This window comes from Hemiscyllium ocellatum, chromosome 2 (genome assembly GCF_020745735.1).
Source record: "Hemiscyllium ocellatum isolate sHemOce1 chromosome 2, sHemOce1.pat.X.cur, whole genome shotgun sequence".
In the NCBI taxonomy this organism is placed as follows: domain Eukaryota; kingdom Metazoa; phylum Chordata; class Chondrichthyes; order Orectolobiformes; family Hemiscylliidae; genus Hemiscyllium; species Hemiscyllium ocellatum.
This window is the reverse complement of record NC_083402.1, coordinates 137,954,996-137,974,247: the sequence shown is the minus strand read 5'-3', so window position 1 is coordinate 137,974,247 and position 19,252 is coordinate 137,954,996.

The following is a 19,252-nucleotide window of genomic DNA, read 5'->3' as shown; positions in this document are numbered from 1 at the left end:
TATGAGGCAGAGAACTATGTGGCTAACATACTTAGAGAGATGGTCACACTACAGGTTATGAGAAGGAGTGAGTAACCATCATACAATATAAGAGGACTAGCCTCATTTTCTAACCAGTTTTCCATTTTGGATACTGGTGAAGGTGATGGTTCCTGAGAGGGTTTGAGCAAACACCAAGATTATAGATCCAGCGGTGGCCCTGCCGTACAGGAAGGGAGGGAAAAGAGTGAAGGGGCAAAAATGATCAGGGATTCAATCATTCCTGTGGTTGTAGACATGACTTCAGGATTGTATGTTGCTTCCTGGGTGTCTGGATGGAGGATATCGTAGGACGATCACAGGACATTCTTCTGGGGGAAGGAACACGTTCAGAGGATGTGGCCTTCATTGATACCAACAACAAACACAGGAAGAGGGATGATAACCAGAAGCAGATTTTACAGAGTCATAGAGATATACAGCAAAGATATAAACCTTATGGTCCAACTCGTCCATGCCAATCAGATATCCTAAAATTAATTTGGTCCCATTTGGCCCAAATCCCTCCAAATGCTTCCTATTTGTGTACCCATTCAGATGCCTTTTAAATGTTGCAATTGTACCAGCCTCTACCACTTCCTCTGGCATCTCATTCCATACAAGCACCATCCTCTGTGTGAAAATGTTGCCCTTTAGGTTCCTTTTAAATCTTTCCCCCTCACCTTTAATCTGTGCTTTCTAGTTTTGGACTCCCTTATCCCAGGAAAAAAGACCTTGGCTATTCACCCTATACATACCCCTCATGATTTTATAAATTTCTATAAGGTCACCCCTCAGTCTCCGATGCTCCAGGAAAATAGCCCCACCCTATTCAGGTTCTCTCTATAGCTCAAACCCTCCAACCCTGGCATCATCCTTGTAAATTCTTTCTGAGCCCTTTCAAGCTCCACAACATCCTTCCTATAGCAGAGACTAGAATTGGGGATTATTCCAAAAGTGCCCTAACCAATGTCCCGTACAGCCGCAACATGACCTCCCAACTCCTGTACTCAATTCTCTGAACAATAAAGGAAAGCATATCAAATGCTGCCTTCATTATCCTGTCGACATGCGACTCCACTTTCAAGGAACCATGAACCTGAATTCTAACATCTCTTTCTTCAGCAAGACTCCGCAGGACCTTACCATTAAGTGTATAACTGCTGTACCTCACATTTATCTAAATCAAAGTCCACCTGCCACACAGGAGTCTGAAAATATATGACAAAGCAGGACCTCAAAATCAGTAATCACAGGAGTACTTCTAGTGCCAGATGATAGTGAACACACGGCTGAAGAACTGGTGAAGGAGAGAGGGCACCAGATTTCTGTGGCATAGGGACCAATTCTGGGGCAGCTATGACCTGTACAAAACAGACAGATTGTACCTAAGGAAGATTGGAACTAACATCTTTGTTGGGAGATCTATTACTGCTGTTGAGGAAGTTTAAACTAAATTGGTAGTGGGGTGGGAACCAAAGTGGGAGCACAGGTTTGAGAGATGCAAACTGGGTACGTGAGATAGAAAGGTAGTGGGTAAATTTAGAAAACAGATGAAACGAAGGCAACTGTAAGGATCAGAAAGCAAAATTACATCAAAAAGAACAAACTGAGAACACTCCATCTGAATGCATGTTGCATTCACAAGAAAGTAGATTATCTGAAGAATCAAATAGAGGCAAATGGGTATGACTTGGTTGCCATGATGGAGGTACACAGCAGAAACCTTTTGGGATCTGAGTGATGTGGGCTAAGGTGAGAATTGTGACAAAACTGGACAAGACATCCCTGAGGCCAATCTCGACATTGAGATTATATCGCTCCATGTTTTATAAGAGTGACAAGAAGCATGGGAGAGTATTGCAGTGGCAAATTATTAGTTAAGGGGGATTATTGCTTATTAAATTAATTGTTGACAGCCCAACTCACCTCATTAATATTCAGTTTCCTACCTTACCAATCTCACCAGACAAACTAGATGTAGATTAAACTCAGCACAGAACTCGGAGGTAACTTTAGCTCACCACTTGCGTCTGTTTTGGAAGGCATCAACATTTCAGGGCATGTTTCAAGAGCACTGGTCACATGGACCTCACAATGCATTAGCATCTGAAATGTGCCAGCCTTTAGGAACCCTCATGGTTCATCTTTGATCCATTTGCAGGGCACTTTTGTAATTTAATGCAGCATTTTGAACTGCTCCAATAACTCTCATTGTATTGTTGCAGTAAGGATACTGTGTGCTCAGGGACACACACCCAACTCATGGATTGGACCTACTGCGTCTCTAGACTCTTCACTTGTTAGCCTAGTGCTCGCTGACTCTGAGCCTACCTGGATGCTCACAGCATCCATACCTTCCCTTACATTGGTCCTCCAGTGACAGATACCAAGCTAACATTACTGCTGTGCAGTTTAGTGCAGACACAAAGCCTAGAAGCCTGTCCTGGTGAACACCAGGCTTCAATCAAAGGGTATAGCCCTTCACTCAAGGTGTCCCAGGATAGCAAAGCAAGGGCATCCTCTGATAGCAGTCCAGTGGCTTGAACATGGTTAGTCAGCCACTCGAGTGGTCATTGTCAGAATTCTGTCCAGGTGACAGGTAAGGAGCTGGATGTTGGGATGTCCACCATCTGTTTTGGTTCTTTCTGCCCTATTATGGGTTTTTGTCCTGGAATTATGGAACATGAGAGCAAGTGGCTTTTACAGCTGGTGAGATGTTCTGAGCTATTGAGTGGGCAACGCAGAGGGCATGTAGGGTTAGTAGTGTTGGGGTTGTAGGATCACAGTGAGTAAGGGTAGATATTGCAGGTAATAGTTAGAATGATGCAGCATGAGTTTTGGTGGGAGGTGAGAACAGCAGCAGAAATAGAGTGAGGTGTTAAACAGAAGATGGCGGTACTTTTGCTAGCAAAGTGCAAAAGGTCTTTGACCTTCGTCCTATAGCACTGAGCATTCTTCCAGTTGGCAGAGACTGCTTTAATCTGTTTAAAAAAAGCCCAAACCAGGCTGGCTTGGTCAGGAATCTATACTGCGGATCCTGAGGAAATCCTACCTCTGCACCACCCACCTCCAGCTCCCTGCCTGCACAGTGGGCTACTGATTTCCCCCCTTTCTGCTGCAACCAAGGCAAAAGCCAGCAACCATTCTTCAATCTAAGTTAGATGAATGCAGCAGAGTCGCATATTCATCCCTGTGTTCAAATGGGAACAAGATTTTATTTCCTTGAAACAAAGATTACATAGTGATTGTATCACTTGACGCAACATTTAATTTGTCATTTACAAAGACAAGTGAGATAAGGAGTTAGGAATCTTTCATTAAAACTTTATAAGTTTGAACATTTCTAATCGTCATTATTTGTTTCTCTCTGTTTTCAAGAGGAGTGCAAGACAGAAAGAGTTCACTGTGTACTCCACAGTGAAAGTATATACAATCTGGATGGCCCATTTGTGACTGGGTCTTTGTACATTTGATCTTTACCTGTGTCTTTGACGCATTTTACAATATTGATATATTTTGACTCAGAAACACGCAGTCTGACATTTTCTGTAATCATTAAACCACTGTATGTTTAACATTGCTCAATATGTCACTGAGTATCCATCTCCTTATATAAACCTTCATTATGCGTTCCAAGTAAACAACTGCACAGTACTGACCCAACCACTGCAGGACAATGAGACTATTTTCAGATTTTGTTCTTTTCTCCTTGTTGTTATTCTATGTCATGGGTAAGTTACTCCTCATTCCATTGTTTGCTATTATGGACTTTAATCACTCCCGGCACTCTTTCTTGTTATTTTGTTTTCTGAACTATGTAATAGACTTACCACTAATGAACTTAATTCTGTTTGTGGAGGAGCCGGTGTTGGACTGGGATGGACAAAGTTGAAAAACACCAGGTTATAGTCCAGCAGGTTTATTTGGAAGGACTAGCTTTCAGAGTGCAGTTTCTTCATCAGGTAACTAATGGAGCAGGATGATAAAACACAGAATTTATAGCAAAGGATCACAGTGTCATGCAATTAAAACGATATATTGAATAAACCTAAATTGCTGTTAAGTCTTTCATCTTTTAGAATGGGTTGCAGGTTTCGGTTCATTAATAGATAAACCCCAGAATTTCTTTGCAGAATTGTATTTGCAGATGCATTCCATTCTTGCTCAAAAAGCACACAACCCAAAGCAGCCAATGCAGGTAGCCAATCCATGCAGCACTCTACAAATTCCTCCTTTGAAACCGAACCAATCTGACCGAAGAACGGGACACAGGCAGACCTGTCCCACTGGTTACCTGATGAAGGAACAGTGCTCTGAAAGCTAGTGCTTTAAAATAAACCTGTTGGACTATAACCTGGCATTGTGTGATTTTGAACTTTATTCTGTAAGCACCTTATACTTTCCACTATAATTGGTAAAGCCTAAAGTGACAATGAAGGGTGAATTGCACTGGTTGTTCTCGAGAGCAATTTCATCCACAACGCACTTGCGATGCTGCCTCACTTGTTCACTAAAGAGTTTTATATCCTGCTATAGATCGGAGAAGAGTTTGACTCCAAACTTTGAATGGAACTTACTCTTAATGATGTGATAGCTTTGGGAATGGGGTGTTAACTTTTCCTAAATGCCCACTGTACCCCATCCCTCCAGTATAAAGAATTCGCAACTGTATATACAATAAGTAGTTTCAAATCATTTCCACCTTCATTAATATGCTCCAAATGAAGTCCAATGCATTCTTGTAATATTAAAAACATTTCTCAGCCTCACTCTTGTTGAATTGCAATTTAGAATAATATCAAGTTGCTATTAAGTGAAGGCATTGATGGTGATGCTTTTAACTCCATATAGCATACTAATGCTGAGAAACTAGACCATATAGTGCCTGGTTTTTCAGGCCTCTTAACCTTCTCATATTGATGAGCATAATTTTAGCTCTTATAGCCGGAAGTGCGCCACACCTCGAATTGGAATGTGGATGTGTTTGCATCAGCAGTGCACATTAAGAAAACTTGCCAATTACATTGGGATCCTGCACCTCTTTCAGGACCCATTTTCAATGGCACTATCCTCGAGCACACTACACACGCTGAACTCACATGGTGTAATGTGGCACAAATTGTGAGGAAGGCCCTCAAAAATGTATCCGGATCTGAGATGTGCAAAACTGCATGTCCTAGCCTTATACAGCAATAATGCAGGCAGTGATCTGCCAGACATAAATTGTCCCTCCCCAATCACTGCTACCTACACTCACAAACCACTAATTGCCCGTGGCCCACCTCAAATCCCAATTACACATGCTTCCTCATTTACTTGGGGTTCAAAGTGATTCCAGCAACAACTTAAGTGTCATTAATGATTCCATCTTCATTCAATGAGGCCTATGGATTAATAGGGGCCTTCATTGTTCAAGCTCAGTGTCTGTGATCTGTGCCCAAATTTCTAGAACAACTATCTGTATCATGCTCAACAGGGATATAACCAGTGTCTTATATGAAGGAATATCCTCACATGCTCTCTAGATAGAATTCTTTTTCCTGTTTGATCTCCATGATGTGAGGCTCATCTATAGGTAAAGGTGAAGTCACCATTTTCTTAACAGACCATAGGCTACTCTCTCATTAGAGAGAGACGATTAGTGGTTGTTTAACCTGAGGGGCACCACAACTCAGACAAGGGGAGAGAGTTGAGAAGCAGAGTCCTTCATGGTAACCTTAGTCAGAATTGAACCCACACTGTTGGCATTACTCTGCATTGCAAGTGATGTAAGTTAATTGTTGAAATAAGGAAATGAACAGTTGACACAAGCTTCTTGGTTAAATCCTTGCTGCTTTTGAGATAATTGTTGATCATGTTCTCTATTTTAAGTCAACTTTACAAGATCCTGAACTGTTATTGCTTCATCGTGAATATGGTTTTTCTCTCATGCTACTCTTTTATCTTGTTGATTCACTTTTAGTCCATTTTCTCTCTTGTTTTTAACTCATCATTTCTCCATTTTTAATAAATTTTGATTCTAATTGATTTTCATGATTTTGTTTCTAATATTTCTTGTCTTGAAGCTTTTTATTATTTTCCCCTCTCCTGTGATAAGCAATATTTACCAAATGAGTGCTCAGCACAGACCACCAGAAAAAAACACAGTACACAGTCCAAGTGTTGGGAAATTGCCTGTATTTGGGAATCTTTAAAAATTAAACTTGCTGACCATACCAAGATCAGAGATCAAAACGATTACAATCCAGCGACAAATACGATTGTATAATTATGAAGGCTGAGCCTTGAATTAAACATCATGTTCAACAAGATAGAAATACTGTATTTATTCCTAGAAGATTTACAAGGAGGGACTGCACATCATGAAAAACTACTGGAGAAAGCAAAAGAAAGTTGCACTATTTATACAAACCATGGGTTTAGTGAATGCCTCAGAATATAATTTAGTTTTGTCCTTTAAATGAGTCTTCATAGGATGGTTTTGCTTGTCAATATATAATCTAACCGAAATGTGTTGTTTTCGTAAGGCTCATAAATCAGTAATTATTTTTGATCCTGTTATTTTAATTTTTATAGCAGTAAAGTTTGAAACAGGAATGGAGGTAAGCAGTCCATCCTTACCCTTCAATGTTAAAGCTGTTGTGATTTAGAACATAACTATTTTCACTTTGTGATCTAGATTTCATGCAATTATGTCTGAAAAATCACTCGCATGACAGAGTGCCTATGATTGACTCTCCATTCCAGAGCACCTGTGACTCAATCTCATTCCAGAGCGCCTGTAACTCACTCTCATTCCAGAGTACCTGTGACTCACTCTCATTCCAGAGTACCTGTGACTCACTCTCATTCCAGGGCACCTGTGACTCACTCTCATTCCAGAGCGCCTGTAACTCACTCTCATTCCAGAGCGCCTGTGACTCACTCTCATTGCAGAGCGTCTGTGACTCACTCTCATTCCAGACCGCCTGTGACTCACTCTCATTCCAGAGCGCCTGTGACTCATTGTCATTTCAGAGTGCCTGTGACTCACTCTCATTCCAGAGCACCTGTGGCTCACTCTCATTCCAGAGTGCCTGTGACTCACTCTCATTTCAGAGCGCCTGTGACTCACTCTCCATTCCAGAGCACCTGTGGCTCACTCTCATTCCAGAGCGTCTGTAACTCACTCTCATTTTAGAGCGCCTGTAACTCACCCTCCATTCCAGAGTGCCTGTGGCTCATTCTCATTCCAGAGCGCCTGTAACTCACTCTCATTTCAGAGCGCCTGTGACTCACTCTCCATTCCAGAGCACCTGTGGCTCACTCTCCATTCCAGAGCGTCTGTAACTCACTCTCATTTTAGAGCGCCTGTAACTCACTCTCCATTCCAGAGCGCCTGTGGCTCATTCTCATTCCAGAGCGCCTGTAACTCACTCTCATTGCAGAGCGTCTGTGACTCACTCTCATTCCAGACCGCCTGTGACTCACTCTCATTCCAGAGCGCCTGTGACTCATTGTCATTTCAGAGTGCCTGTGACTCACTCTCATTCCAGAGCACCTGTGGCTCACTCTCATTCCAGAGTGCCTGTGACTCACTCTCATTTCAGAGCGCCTGTGACTCACTCTCATTTCAGAGCGCCTGTGGCTCACTCTCATTCCAGAGCATCTGTAACTCACTCTCATTTTAGAGCGCCTGTAACTCACCCTCCATTCCAGAGTGCCTGTGGCTCATTCTCATTCCAGAGCGCCTGTGACTCACTCTCATTTCAGAGTGCCTGTGACTCACTCTCATTTCAGAGCGCCTGTGACTCACTCTCATTTCAGAGCGCCTGTGACTCACTCTCCATTCCAGAGCACCTGTGGCTCACTCTCCATTCCAGAGCGTCTGTAACTCACTCTCATTTTAGAGCACCTGTAACTCACCCTCCATTCCAGAGTGCCTGTGGCTCATTCTCATTCCAGAGCGCCTGTAACTCACTCTCATTCCAAAGCGCCTGTGACTCACTCTCATTTCAGAGCACCTGTGACTCACTCTCATTTCAGAGCACCTGTGGCTCACTCTCATTCCAGAGCGTCTGTAACTCACTCTCATTTTAGAGCGCCTGTAACTCACTCTCCATTCCAGAGCGCCTGTGGCTCATTCTCATTCCAGAGCGCCTGTAACTCACTCTCATTTTAGAGCGCCTATAACTCACTCTACATTCCAGGGCACCTGTGACACACTCTCATTCCAGAGCGCCTGTGACACACTCTCATTCCAGAGCACCTATAACTCACTCTCATTCCAGTGCACCTGTAACTTCACTCTCATTCCAGAACGCCTGTGACTCACTCTCATTCCAGAGCGCCTGTAACTCACTCTCATTTCAGAACGCCTGTGACTCACTCTCATTTCAGAACGCCTGTGACTCACTCTCATTCCAGAGCGCCTGTGACTCACTCTCATTCCAGAGCGCCTGTAACTCACTCTCATTTCAGAACGCCTGTGACTCACTCTCATTCCAGAGCGCCTGTAACTCACTCTCATTTCAGAACGCCTGTGACTCACTCTCATTTCAGAATGCCTGTGACTCCCTCTCATTCCAGAGCGCCTGTGACACACTCTCATTCCAGAGCACCTATAACTCACTCTCATTCCAGTGCACCTGTAACTTCACTCTCATTCCAGAACGCCTGTGACTCACTCTCATTTCAGAACGCCTGTGACTCACTCTCATTCCAGAGCGCCTGTAACTCACTCTCATTTCAGAACGCCTGTGACTCACTCTCATTTCAGAACGCCTGTGACTCACTCTCATTCCAGAGCGCCTGTAACTCACTCTCATTCCAGAACGCCTGTGACTCACTCTCATTTCAGAACGCCTGTGACTCACTCTCATTCCAGTGCACCTGTAACTTCACTCTCATTCCAGAACGCCTGTGACTCACTCTCATTTCAGAACGCCTGTGACTCACTCTCATTCCAGAGCGCCTGTAACTCACTCTCATTTCAGAACGCCTGTGACTCACTCTCATTTCAGAACGCCTGTGACTCACTCTCATTCCAGAGCGCCTGTAACTCACTCTCATTTCAGAACGCCTGTGACTCACTCTCATTCCAGAGTGCCTGTGACTCACTCTCATTCCAGAGCGCCTGTGACTCACTCTCATTTCAGAACGCCTGTGACTCACTCTCATTTCAGAACGCCTGTGACTCACTCTCATTCCAGAGCGCCTGTAACTCACTCTCATTTCAGAACGCCTGTGACTCACTCTCATTCCAGAGCGCCTGTGACTCACTCTCATTCCAGAACGCCTGTGACTCACTCTCATTTCAGAACGCCTGTGACTCACTCTCATTCCAGAGCGCCTGTGACTCACTCTCATTTCAGAACGCCTGTGACTCACTCTCATTCCAGAGCACCGGTGACGCACTCTCATAGATAGATCACAGATCATAGAGTCGTGTAGCACGGAAACAGGCTCTTAGGCCCAAACCAATCAGGTTTCCTAAACTGAAGTAATCCCATTAAACTGCGTTTGGCCCATATCCCTCTAAACCTTTCCTATTGAGCTGTTTATTTTAAACCTTAGACTGAAAGATTTTTGTTAGGTTCTACTTGCTGACACTGATGCATGCACTATGCACTGCTTTAAATTGCGTGTGCGCAGATTTCAGGGGGATGCAGCCTGGGAGAGTATTTTGGGGTGAAAGGGGAAGATTGGGACCAGGTAGCAGAGGGAGATGTGGGGAGGAGCTGAGTAGAAGAGAGATCAGGATCTGGGAAAGAATGCAGGGAAAGATGTGGGAGGATATTGTTGGGGGATGGGGTGGGGGTGGGGGGGAGCGTAGAGAATGGGAGCCAGGGTTGGGAGCAAGTGCCAGGGAGAGGACCTTCTAGCTCTTGGGCCATTCTTGCACCACCCCATTCCCAGTTCCTGGACCCTCCTTGTCATTCCCTATGCCCTTCTGCTTCTGGTTCCTTGTCACCTTTTCTTTCTGGGGACTCCATGTCCCCTCTCTCATTCCAGAGTTCCTGATACTCACTCTCATTCCAGACTGCCAGTGACTCACTCTTATTCCAGACCGCCTGTGAGGCAGTCTCCATTCCCAGGAGCTTTATAACCATTCCCAGGCAAGTTCCCAATTTGTTACAATTCTAAATAGGTATCCCTAACTGGTTATGTTCCCTTGTGTGAAAGGATAAACTGGCTCAATTCCAGCCTCAGCTAGTTGCAACAAAGGTAATTTAGAAAAGATCCCTTCCATCATTTATAACCTTTTTCCAAAAGTAGTCATTGCTGTAAATGGAGTTATTTTAACCACGATTTAAAGAAACAGTAAGTTATTACCTATTAAAACATGAGAAAAGATAGCAAAATAGACACATATACATAGAAATGAGAGGTGAGTTCAAAAGGTAAAAGTTAAAAAATATAAACCATTCACTGTTTGGCTTGTCTGTTATAAATAGAGATTTTTGTCATTAAAATGAACGGCTTTAGTAACACTGATTTTGACAGTCTAGTTTTTTTGGAGATTCTTGGTTCTATAGATATAGCTGAATGGAATTTGCCCAGTTTCCTTCAACAGTATTTGTTGACTTATTTTCAGCAGAGAGAGTTTATATCTTTTTACCCACACATACAGGATTGGCTAAATTATTCAAGTGCGTTCTTTCACATCATTAACTGGTGAAGCAATCTTAGACTATTTGTGTTTTGATTTCTCCTTTAAAATGTTCAACATCACTCCATTTTACACTTGGTTCCTGGTGGTCTGCATACAATAGTGATTTGTTGTCACACTTTCTTCTTGCTTAGTGTATTGAAAGATATTTATGTCATATTTTGTTTTTTTCCTGAAGCTGATACAAGTTGTTGGTGTATTTTTATCTGTGCTGTCGTCATTTTGCTCAGAAATATCTCAAAAATTTTGATTTATTATTGTCACATGTACCTAAGTACAGTGAAAAGTTTTGATTTGCATACAATACAGGCAGATCATACCATATAAAAATCATAGGGTAATAGAACAGACTGAGAATACAAAGTTACGATTGCAGAGAAAATGCAGGAAAAGCAAGGTCAACATTAGATTTGAAATTTGAGAGGTTCATTCAGAGGTCTTGGGGGAAGGAGGCTGTTCTTGAAACTGTTGGTACGTGTGTTTAAGGTTTTGTATTTTCCAGGAGAAAGTGAAGACTGCAGCTGCTGGAGATCAGAGAGGAGAGTGTGGTGCTGGAAAAGCACAGCAGGTCAGGCAGCATCCGAGGAGCAGGAGAATTGACATTTTGGGTATATGAAGGGCTTATGCCCGAAATGTTGATTCTCCTGCTCCTCGGGTGCTGCCTGACCTGCGGTGCTTTGCAGCGCCACACTCTCAACATTTTGTATCTTCTGCTTGACAGAAGAAATTGGAAGAGGTCATAACTGGGTTGGGAGGGATCTTTGATGATGTTGGCTGCCTTTCCTATCTTCTTATTTGAGTCCAGTGTTAAGGCCTTTCTGCCCATGGCATTTCTGCTCGCAAGAGCTGCCATTGTTGCCTTTGAAAAGTTACAGCCACCATGCAAATGGAGATGTTAGCTTGGAGAGCACATCAAACTGTGATCGATTAAGAGTAGTGGCATTTTGCAGAACCATGAATGATAGTGCTTGGCAAGGAGCTGGGATAGCATTGTTTTTATAGAAGACCTCTCTATTTTGGACTCTGTGCAGGTCTCTCAGTTGCTAATCTCAAACTGAAGCACTGACTGTGTTTCTGTGTTTGTTAACAGCCTTAAGTTCCAACATGTTCCACAAATTTCCCAATTAAATATGTCTCCAGTAAATAGACAAACACCTTCCAAAGCAATTTTTCGTATTTTCACTATCCTCATTGCAACTGTAAAATTCTCAGAAAGGAAACCTCAAGAAATAGTAAGAAACTTCCAAAACAGAACTGCAGAATCTGTTAATGGATGTTTCTACATAGACATCCACCTTGATATAGGTACCTTTTGACAACACCCGTGCTTCCCTTTCTGACAAAGAGTAGAGCATCCAAACTGGGGGCCCTGTGGTGCAATGGTAATGTCCATACCTCTGAACCAAGACTCCTGGGCTCAAGTCCCTCCAACTCCAACCAGAGGTGTGTAATAACATCTCTGAACAGGCTGAGTAGAAACTACATCAGGTGACCAAATGGAGTGCAATGGTAGTGTCCCATCTCTGAGTTGGGAGTCCCAGGTTCACATCCCACCTACTCCAGAGGTCTGTAATAACATCACTGAACTCGTTGGTTAAAAATATCAATGATGTGGAGGTGCCGGTGTTGGACTGGGGTGGACAATGTTAAAAATTATGTAACACCAGGTTATAGTCCAACAGGTTTATTTGGAAATACTAGCTTTCAGACTGCTGCTCCTTCATCAGGTAACTAGCGGGCAGGATCATAAAACAAAGAATTTATAGCAAAAGATCACAGTGTTATGCAATTAAAACGATATATTGAACAAACCTAGACTGCTGTTAAATCTTTCATCTTTTAGAATGGGTTGCATGTTTCAGTTCATTAATATGTAAATCCCAGAACTTCTTTTAAGTCACCTTCTCGAGATAATTTAAGGTTTTATGAAAAAAAGGTGACATCTCAGCTCAGACAATGTACTAAGGATGTGAGATTAGAGTTTGTATTCCAATCTTGAGTCAGACTGATTCTATTTCCAAAGTAACAATTTATAAAATGTTATATGGATTGATTGCCTGCAGTTTGCATGCTTTTTGAGCAAAAAATATAATGCATCTGCAAATACAATTCTACAAATGCAAATTCACCCCATACACTTATAAGTGTGCGTGTGTGCATGTGAGAGAGAGAGAGAGAGAATGTGTGAGTGTGAATGCGTGTGAGAGAATGTGTGTTTACGTGCGTGCATGCTTGGTAGAGTGTGCGCGCAACTGTGACGGAGTGTAAGTCTGTGAGTGGGTGTGTGCGTGGGGGTTGTATGTGCGCGTGCGTGTGTGTGTGTGTGTGTGTATGTGTGTGAGAGACTGTATAGTATAGTGGTGTCACCTGTAGTGTGACATTAACCCAAGTCCCGGTTGAGGCCGTCCTCATGGGTACTGAACTTGGCTATTAGCCTCTGCTCGGCCACTCTGCAATGTTGCATATCCTGAAGTCCTCCAAGGCGGACTTCGGGATATGCAACAATGCACAGTGACCGAGCAGAGGCTAATAGCCAAGTTCAGTACCCATGAGGACGGCCTCAACCGGGACTTGGGTTAATGTCACACTACAGGTGACACCACTATACTATACAGTCTCTCACATGCATACACACACACTCTTACATACCCACACACTCACACAGACCCTTTCTCATGCACATGCTCTCTATCAGACATACACACATACAACCCCCACACTCACACCCATGCACAAACCCTCTCACAGGCTTGTACTCCATCACACTTACGCACACACTCTACCAAGCTTGCACACACACAAACACCCTCTGACATGCACTCACACTGACACACTCACATGCACACACAATCTTTCTCTCTCTCTCTCTCTCTCAGTCTCTCCCTCACATGCAAATCTATGGGATGAATTTGCCTTTACAGAATTGTATTTGCACATATATTCTATTTTTGCTCAAAAAGCTCACAACCTGCAGGCAGTCAATGCAGGCAGTCAATCCAGACTTATACATTTTATAATTTCCTACTTTGGAAATGGAACCAGTCTAACTCAAGATTGGGACAAAGTTAAAAATCACACAACACCAGGCTATAGTCCAACAGGTTTATTTGAAAGCACTAGCTTTCTGAGTGCTGTTCCTTCATCTGGTCATTGTGGAGCACAAGACCATGAGACACAGAATTTATAGCAAAAGCTTACACTGTCATGCAACTGAAATGATATATTGAACAAAACCTGGATTGTTGATAACTAAGGTTATCTCAAGAAGGTAACTTGAAAGAAGTTCTGGGATTTACTTATTAACGAGCCAAAACCTGCAACCCATTCTAAAAAATGAAAGACTTAACAACAATCCAGGTTTGTTCAATATATCATTCCAGTTGCATGACATTGCAATCTTTTGCTCTAAATTCTGTGTCTTATGGTTCTGCTCCACAACTACTTGATGAAGGAGCAGCGCTCCGAAAGTTAGTTTTTCCAAATAAACCTGTTGAACTCTAATCTGGTGTTGCATTTCAACTAAAAATACCAAAGCATTAAATTGTAGAACACCTGATTTTACTTTGCATTTGAGAATAATACTTGTGTCAACATATTCAATAATCCACAAATTATTCTGTTTGATTTTTCAGCCAAACTGTAAAATAACTAGACATATCACTGGAGTGTGTTCCCGAATCTATGACCCAGTCTGTGGAACTGATGCGATTACGTATAGCAACGAATGTACTCTCTGTGCTGCAAGATGGTACAACCACACTCTTAATGTCATAGTCATAGAGTCATAGATGTACAGCATGGTCCTTCTAGAAAAATAGAAACTTAGTGTTCTCAAATACTTTGGGTTTTGAAAACATGTAACATTCTTATCAGTACAAACAAACTGGAGAATATACATATATTATTCTCTATGTATCACAAGAGGCGCCTCTATCCTGGGTAGTATTTACTCAGTAGGTAGACTGTACATTCTTAAAAAAACTATTAGAATATCTATACCCGATTCTTCTGAAATGTGATAAATAACACTTCCAATAACTAAATTAAACAGCTGTGTGAGTTGTGTCTTGAGTGGAACTCAGCTGTGAATAGAAATAAAAATAATTTATGAAAGGGGGTCTGTCAGATATTCAGAAATTTCTGAATCTGAAAGTAGCAGATTCAAAGACCCATCTAGTTGTATAATCTAGTCTAGCACTTTAATACTAGATAGTAGGGGTAGTGGCTTGGTGACTCAGCGGTTAGCACTGCTGCCTCATAATGCCAGGTTCAATTCCAGCCTCAGGTGACTGCCTGTGTGGAGTTTGCACCCTCTCCCTGTGTCTGTGTGGGTTTCCTCCCACAATCTGAAGATGTGTGGGTCAGGTGAATTGGTCATGCTAAATTGTCCATAGTGTTAGGTGGGTTACTCTTCAGAGGGTTGGTGTGGACTGGTTGGGCTGAAGAGCCTGATTCCACACTGTAGCAAATCTAAATCTAACAGCAGGGTAATCAAATGTATTTTCCTTTTCGTTAATATGCCAGGTGCTTTACAATTTAATAAGTTGAACTTTTACCAATGCCCATCCATCAGGTTTGCACTATATTTTAAAGGTATTTCCAACAATGAATGCCAAAAGGGAAGCACCTTTATTGATCTGGACATAGTAAGCTATTCTTTGTAAGTCCTTTACAGTAGCATTACTGCAATTTGAAATTGTGCAGGGAACGGAATGGTTAGGAGTTTGAGTTGGTGAAGGAAACTGAAGACAGTGGTTTAAAGCTCCCAAATATTTAACTGAACGAAATCTCTGCTCAAAAAATACTGGATCTCATAAAAACTGTGTAATAAATCAAAGACAGTGTTGGGGTGGGGTGTTTAGAGAGATAGTGATGAGGTACTCATGGCTGTAATCTCCACAAATAGAATGCAGTGTAATTTTGGGTGAGTTGCTGAGGACCAACCTCTAGACAAGAAATAGAGGAGGATCAAACTTCTTGAAGAACAAGAGATAGAAGCATAAGGAAGCGTGGTGGAAAATTATGCAGCACGTTCTGTGGTCACTGCTACGTGGAACTTGGTGAGACCTGTCCCAGCCAGATGGAGAAACAAGAGAGGCAATGGAGGAAGCTGGAGTAGTCAATGATGTGAAAAGCTGTAGACAGTTTGAGAAAGATAAGCAGGGATTGGTTTACCATCACAGTCACAGAAGCTGCCATTTGTGATCAGAATAAAGTCCATTTTAGTGCAGAGCCAAGGGCAGAAATCTGATTTAAGACTTCTCAACATAGCGTTGCAGGAATATTTTTGAAGATAGACATTGGAACTGCTAACATGTTCGATAATTTTGGAGAGAAAGGGGGCAATGAGTGGGTATTTTACAATGACAGATGGATAAAGAACATATTTATTTCAAAAGGTGTGTTGACAGTAACTTTGAAGGGAGGGAGAAAGAGAGTTCAGAGGAAGTTATTTCAATCTGACAGTCCAGGTTAGAAGCTAGTGGGGAAATCTACTTTAGGGGAAGTTTGCTATTTTGATGAGGCCAGTTAATATGCATATAGCATCATCAATGTGATATTCTAAGGTGTTCCATTATCACTGAGTAACTTTTGATGTGCAGTCCCTTACATTATATCAGTAAACTCAATAGCCCAATTGTCATAAAATCCCTACAGTACAGATAGAGGCCATTTGACACAATGAGTCTGCACCTGCCCTCCGAAGAGCATCCTACCCAGACCTATTATACTTATTCTCATAATGCTACATTTACAATGGCTAATCCAACTCACCTACACATTCCTGGATACTATTGGGCAATTTAGCATGACCAATCCATCAAATCCTACACAGCTTTGGATTGTGAGAGGAACCCGGAGCACCCAGTAGAAAGCCAAACAGAGAGTGCACAAACTGTACACAGACACCCAAGGTTAGAATCGAACCTGGGCCCCTGATGCTGCGAGACCACTGAGTGCTAACCACTGGGCTGCCGTGCCACCCTGTAGAAACTTCACCAAACATCATTTAAAGGAGAACTGCTCTGAAGATATAGGCAAGACTATTCAACCTTCCAAATTGCCCCATGAAGATGGTTGTGGACCTACTTAGAGTCATAGAAACAGATCCTTCGGTCCAACCCGTCCATGCCGACCAGATATCCCAACCCAATCTAGTTCCACCTGCCAGCACCCGGCCCATATCCCTCCAAACCCTTCCTATTCATATACCCATTTAAATGCCTCTTAAATGTTGCAATTGTACCAGCCTCCACCACTTCCTCTGGCAGCTCATTCCATACACGTACCACCCTCTGTGTGAAAACGTTGCCCTGTAGGTCTCTTTTATATCTTTCCTGTCTCACCCTAAACCTATGCCCTCTAGTTCTGGACTCCCCGACCCCAGAGAAATGACTTTGTCGATTTATCCTATCCATGCCCCTCATAATTTTGTAAACTTCTATAATGCCACCCCTCAACCTCCGATGCTCCAGGGAAAACAGCCCCAGCCTGTTCAGCCTCTCCCTATAGCTCAAATTTGTCAACTCTGGCAACATCCTTGTAAATCTTTTCTGAACCCTTTCAAGTTTCACAACATCTTTCCAATAGGAAGGAGAACAGAATTGCACGCAATATTCCAACAATGGCCTAACTAATGTCCTGTACAGCCCAACATGACCTCCCAACTCCTGTAGGAGAAAGTGAGGACTGCAGATGCTGGAGATCAGAGCTGAAAATGTGTTGTTGGAAAGGCGCTGCAGGTCAGGCAGCATTCAAGGAGCAGGAGAATCGACGTTTCGGGCATGAGCCCTCCTTCAGGAATGAGGAGAGTGTGCCAAGCAGGCTAAGATAAAAGGTAGGGAGGAGGGACTTGGGGGAGGGGCGTTGGAAATGTGATAGGTGGAAGGAGGTTAAGGTGAGGGTGATAGGCAGGAGTGGGGGTGGGGGCGGAGAGGTCAGGAAGAAGATTACAGGTTAGGGAGGTGGTGCTGAGTTCGAGGGTTGGGACTGAGACAAGGTGGGGGGAGGGGAAATGAGGAAACTGGAGAAATCTGAGTTTATCCCTTGTGGTTGGAGGGTTCCTAGGTGGAAGATAAGGCGCTCTTCCTCCAGCCGTCGTGTTGCTATGGTCTGGCGATGGAGGAGTCCAAGGACCTGCATGTCCTTGGTGGAGTGGGAGGGGGAGTTGAAGTGTTGAGCCACGGGATGGTTGGGTTGGTTGGTCCCGGTGTCCCAGAGGTGTTCTCTGAAACGTTCCGCAAGTAGGCGGCCTGTCTCCCCAATATAGAGGAGGCCACATCGGGTGCAGCGGATGCAGCAAATGATGTGTGTGGAGGTGCAGGTGAATTTGTGGCGGATATGGAAGGATCCCTTGGGGCCTTGGAGGGAAGTAAGGGGGGAGGTGTGGGCGCAAGTTTTGTATTTACTTCAACTCCCCCTCCCACTCCACCAAGGACATGCAGGTCCTTGGACTTCTCTATCACCAGACCATAGCAACATGACGGCTGGAGGAAGAGCGCCTCATCTTCCGTCTAGGAACCCTCCAAACACAAGGGATGAACTCAGATTTCTCCAGTTTCCTCATTTCCCCTCCCCCCACCTTGTCTCAGTCCCAACCCTCGAACTCAGCACCACCTTCCTAACCTGCAATCTTCTTCCTGACCTCTCCGCCCCCACCCCCACTCCGGCCTATCACCCTCACCTTAACCTCCTTCCATCTATCGCATTTCCAACGCCCCTCCCCCAAGTCCCTCCTCCCTACCTTTTATCCTAGCGTGCTTGGCACACTCTCCTCATTCCTGAAGAAGGGCTCATGCCCGAAACGTCGATTCTCCTGCTCCTTTGATATAGCCTGACCTGCTGCACTTTTCCAGCAACACATTTTCAGCTCCCAACTCCTATACTCAATACTCTGACCAATAAAGGAAAGCATACCAAACGCCTTCTTCACTATCCTACCTACCTGTGACTCCACTTTCAAGGAGCTATGAACCTGCACTCCAAGGTCTCTTTGTTCAGCAACACTCCCTAGGACCTTACCATTTAGTGTATAAGTCCTGCTAAGATTTGTTTTCCCAAAATGCAGCACCTTGCATTTATCTGAATTAAACTCCATCTGCCACTTCTCTGCCCATTGGCCCATCTGGTCAAGATCCTGTTGTAATCTGAGGTAACCTTGTTCACTGTCCACTACACCCCCAATTTTGGTGTCATCTGCAAACTTACTAACTGTATCTCTTATGCTCACATCCAAATCATTCATGTAAATGACAAAAAGTAGTGGACCCAGCACCAATCCTTGTGGCACTCCACTGGTCACAGGCCTCCAGTCTGAAAAACAACCCTCCACCACCACCCTCTGTCTTCTACCTTTGCGTGATCATTTACAACTGTTTATTAACACAGCATAATGTACTATCTAGATCACAAAATTAACCCATTCAGACCAACAGATCCATGCTGATGTTTCTGTTTCACACAAACCTTGTCACATAGTGCTTCATCTTATCCTATGAACATTGACTAGGGAGAAAAACGGGCAATAGTAAATCAGAGCTCCATTGTACATTTCTTTCCTGAAAGAAAATGAAAAGAAAA